The sequence below is a fragment of the Marmota monax genome, unplaced genomic scaffold, assembly GCF_021218885.2.
Source record: "Marmota monax isolate L192 unplaced genomic scaffold, Marmota_monax_Labrador192_F-V1.1 WCK01_AAM20220418_F8-fsc00131, whole genome shotgun sequence".
NCBI classification, from domain to species: Eukaryota; Metazoa; Chordata; class Mammalia; order Rodentia; family Sciuridae; genus Marmota; species Marmota monax.
In genome coordinates, this window is record NW_026693141.1 from 3,715,991 (window position 1) to 3,720,945 (window position 4,955).

The window sequence follows — 4,955 nt, forward strand, 5'->3', positions numbered from 1 at the left end:
CTTCTGAGGATCCCCTTGCTGTAGCCCAAGCCACACCCATCCCTAACTCCTGGATTGTCCCCAGAGCCCAGGGAGGGGTCCTACTGCTTCCTCCCTGGCCCTCTCTCCAGTTTGTTCCCAGCACAGCAGCCAGAGCTCACCGTGCCTCTGCCCAGAACACTACAGCTGCATCCCACAGCTCCCAAGACAAAAGCCAAAGGGTTTGGGGCCATAGTATTACTTAACCTCTGACCTTACCTCCTGCAACCGATTCCAGGCAGACCTCACTTCAGCCTCGTGGTCCTTGTACTTGCTGACCCTTCTGCCTTGGAACACTCTTTCCCCAAATATCTGCATACTGTCTTCAGGTCTTAGCTCCTACGGCAGTTTCTCATTTAGGCCTGCCTTGATCATGACTAAGTGTTTATCCCTCTACACACGCACACGCACACATACACACACACACACACACACACACTCTTTCTCTCTCTTTCTTTCTCTGTTTCTCTTTCTCTGTCTCTCACTCCCATGTGTCGTCCTCTGCTTTTTTCTTTGTTTCTTGTTTTTCAATGCTGGGGATTGAACCCAGAGCTCCTACATAGTAGGCAAGCACTCTACCATGAGTGGCACCCCCAGCCTTCTTTAAAGTTTTGTTTTGAGACAGGGTCTCGTTATGTTTCCTAGGCTGGCCTACAATTTTCCTAGGCACAGTAGGGCATGCCTGTAACCCTAGCAATTTAGGTGGCTGAGGCAGGAGGATTGCAAGTTGCCAGCCAAGGCAATTTAGTGAGGCCCTGTCCAGATAGATAGATAAAATCAAGCCAACAGGGCTGGGATGTGGCTCAGTGGTAGAGGACCCCAGGTTCAATCCTCAGTACTAAAAAATCAAAACAATCCAGCTTGTGCTCCCCTGCCTCAGGCTGGAGGCAGCTAGGATTGTGGGTGTGCCCCACCATACACAGCTTACTTTTCTTCATAGCACTGTCAGCTAACGTGCTTTATGATTTTCCTACAGATTCATTGTTTGTCTCTTCCCAGAATGTTACCTCCAGGGCTCTGTCTTGTTCAGTGTGTCCCCAGCACTTAGAACCATGCATGGCTTATTTGAAGTACACACTGTTTGTTGAATAAATGAATGGAATTGGCCCTCTTTAACCTCATGACTAGATATGACTTGTACAGTCCCTTGCATTGTGGGGTTTCTTTCCACCAGTTGTGTTCTCATTCCATCTCCTAAGAGAACTGAAATGTTAGGAGGAACAGCTTTTAAAAATTAGCCGCAGCTGTGAGCCATTTAAAAATTCTGTGCAGTGAGTTGGGAAATGCCAATTAATTGTTGAGTCGTAAGGCAAATGGGTAAATAGCAGAGTCAGCATACCCCAGTCTCCTGTGTGCCATGCCCTGGGGAAGGGAGGGGGTGTAGCAAAGGGCGCTTCTCTAGGGACCATCACATTTCCCCTCTGCCCAGCCCCTCAGTTGTGGCAGTGCCTGAAGCAAACTCAGTCTTTTCCTGTCCTGTTCTGAGAGAGTGTGCACATCCATTTGCCAGTGTTGTCTTGTTAAGGGCTTCCTTTGGCTGCTGTGTTTTCTTTTTTGTTGATGGTGTTTCTTAGTAACCCACTGCCAGAGTCCCCTCTGCAGAGTTGCTACTTAAACGTGTCTTGAACTCTGTGCAATTTCTCTTTTAATAGCTTAAGATTTACTTTGCTCATCTAAGTATAGGAAACAAAAAATCTATATAGACATCAGTGTAGACAGAGCCTATCTCATTACCAGTGCTCCTGGAGTGGGCACAGTGGGGAGGATGATGCCCACTCGGCAAAGCCCACATGGTCTGCTGGCAGAATTAGCCCAGTGTTGGTGATGGAGACAGTGGGTTCTAATAGCCCAGAGCCGTACGTAAGCCATATTGAACAACCATGTTGTGAGCCATGTTAATGAAATAAGTTCAGTGTCATCCTCATGGAGCTGCTTATATATAGTCTAGTGAGATTGATAAACTTAACTAGTTATGTAAGTATGTATTATGAACTGTGATAGGAGCTACAGAGGAGGAGATCAAGGCCCTCTGAAGCTTAAAATAGGGTCGTTTGTCCTACTTGTGGGATCATGTACTTTGAGCTAGGATCTGCAGGTTGGATACTAGGTAGGCATGTGGGGGGATTTTGAAGGAATAGTAGCAGAGTATGTGAATAATTTCCAAGAAGAAGAAATAAGGGGTGCAAAATCATTGGTGTGGAGGGACCCTTGTGTCTCATGGGAGCAGTAGTAGTCCAGTGTGGCTAAAGTGAGAGGGTGACCAAAGAGAGGAACATGAGGAGGAGCTAGAGAGGCAAGCAGGGCCAGGTTGGGGCTGAGTGTCAGCTCCAGTGAGTTTATCAGAAGACACACGCAGAGCATTAGAGGGGTGTAGGCAGGGCTGAACCATGGTGCATTTTATAGTTTAAAATGTTTTCTGTGGACACACTGTGGATTAATAGATGGGGAGGGAGAAATGTGGAAGCTGGAAAAACAGCTGGAGTTGTTTTGTGTTTGTCCAGGAGGAGGACAGGAGCAGCTTGGACTAGGGTGGCCGTGGAGGAAGAGAGAGGCCCCAGCACTGAGCTGGGGGTTGCTCCAGTAGTCTCACTAAACAGTCTGCTGACATAGATAGGCCTAGTCTCTGACTGTCCTGGGATTTGCTGGCTCTCAGGAAATTATCCTTTGACTGAAGAATTGGGAATCTATTGATCAAACTAGATGGAGCAAGTGTCCAGGCTGCCTTGACAGTTGCATTTTATTTCTTTCTTTTTTTAAACACAATACTTTTATTTGATTTTTACGTGGTGCTGAGGATCGAACCTGATGCCTCACACATGAGAGGCGAACGCTCTACCACTGGGCTATAATCGTAGCCCTGACAGTTGCATTTTCATTGTAAATGAATACATAGACAGTATGTCTTTGTCAGTTCTTGTGAACTTCATTAGCATGAGTAGGTTATTGATAAACATGATCAATTCTGGAACTTCAGTGAGATAGACTTTTGGAGCCTGCAGAGGTATGGGGTAGAGCCTGGTTAGTCCTGAGTTCTGCAGGATGAATGTCACCCAGAGCAGTCTCTCTGAACAGGCGCCTTTCCTAAAAAAAACACCCCCTTTTTTGAAAAATGCTTTCCATTAGAATGTTTCTAAAAAATTAAGCAAATTTTAAAAAATGCATCCACCATTTGGTCCTAGCTTGAGAACTGCAGTTATTTCAACTGGGGATGGGGAGAAGGTGTTGCTTACCTTAAAAAAGGAATTTCAGAGACAGCGTGTCTTGAAAAATTGTATTAAACACAGAAGGGTCCAGAGTCAATGGGGATCTTATTCTAAATTGTTTTTCTGTGCATCTAACGTTTTACCATGTCAGCTTAATTTCCATTGAAGCTCTAAGGTGTCTGATTTTCAAATCCCTTGTTACTATACATGCAGGGATAATGTCTTCATAATGGTTCTAGTTAGAATCTCAGTAACATGAGACAGCTAGAATAATGGACTGTAGTTTAATGCTTCTAGATTTGGAAAATAGCAAAGTAGGATGTGAAATTTATGCATTTGTGCTGGCCACTAACAGTATTCTCCTTGTCTTTTCCAGCCGAAAAATGAAACAAGTAGAAGTACTTTTAATGGAACAGAATAAAACACTGAGCAGGTAACCGAAATTAACAAAGAGTTATGTATATATTTGTTATGCACATTAAAATATAGTCAATAGTATATAAATGTTTGTTATTATTCTAATAAGTTCTTTTAAATGTACCCAAACCCCAAACACACCAATTATACTCACACACACATACCCAGAAACACACACAAATTCCCAACAAAACCATGAACTTTGCCCCTAAAGCCATGAACATCACTGGAAGTTCTGACATGGCCCCTCTATGGCCTGTCATAATGATCCTGAGAAACTTCACGTCTTGATCTCTGAGCACCCATTTGCTTTTGTTTTTGAACATCCACTCATGATGACCTTCTTAGTGTCAGATCAGATTCAGTTTTGAAATAAAACAATGTTCTTTAAAATTCTTAAAGTTAACTATCATTGGGAAACGGAGCAGCTTAGTTTACAGGTGGCCATGGAACTTGCATAGGGATGGTCACTAATGACAGCAAGGGTGACATTAAGAATAGCACTCCCATTTCTCCTGAGGGTGGCAAGGGATAACTTGGAGTAGGAAAATCCAAACTGTTGAACCTGCCTTGGTAGCAGCTTCACGTCATAGAGCTGTTAGTGCCAATGAGACCTCCTGACACGCTCAGCTAACACTAACAAGGGGCACACCATGTGTCGAGTACTCCTTTTGGTAATGGGATTTAATGTTGAATGCTGCCTTTCTCCTAATTCTGTTTGACATCTCTTTGGATTTGTACCAATTCCTGCATATTTTTGGCCTCTGTTCAGAGACTTGGGTCTCCTGCCCTGGGGAATGCTGCAGATGCTGCTGTCCCCTCCTGTCCAGCCTTTCTGCCTTCCCTGACCCCTCTCCTTCAGCATTGCAGCATCTCTTTACTTGGAGTGGGGTACACATGCTGGAAGCAGGACCCACGGTCTGACATGGCAGTTAGATGTTTGAGGTCTCCCCTTTGCTGCAGTCCGGCTGCAGCAAAATAACCGGGGGGTGACAAACAACTTGTGTAGATTGATACAGCAGGAGTGGGACAGGAGGGGTATATATACATTCCACACAGCTTATCTTAATTAACATAAACTAGATACAGCAGTCAACCAATAAGGAATCTCCACACTTAATGGCTCGCTGGCGTTACTTCACAAACCACTCCCCCTGGCAAAATGCCAGGCGCCATCTTGACTTGTTTACAGACCCTAACACCCCTTCAGCTGTTAACTTGTTTGGAGATTTCGTAGTGGATGAGATTAATTTAGGGGAGGTGGGCCTGGGGGTGCACTGAATAGGTTGATGGCTCTCAGGCCTTTCTTCTAGAACC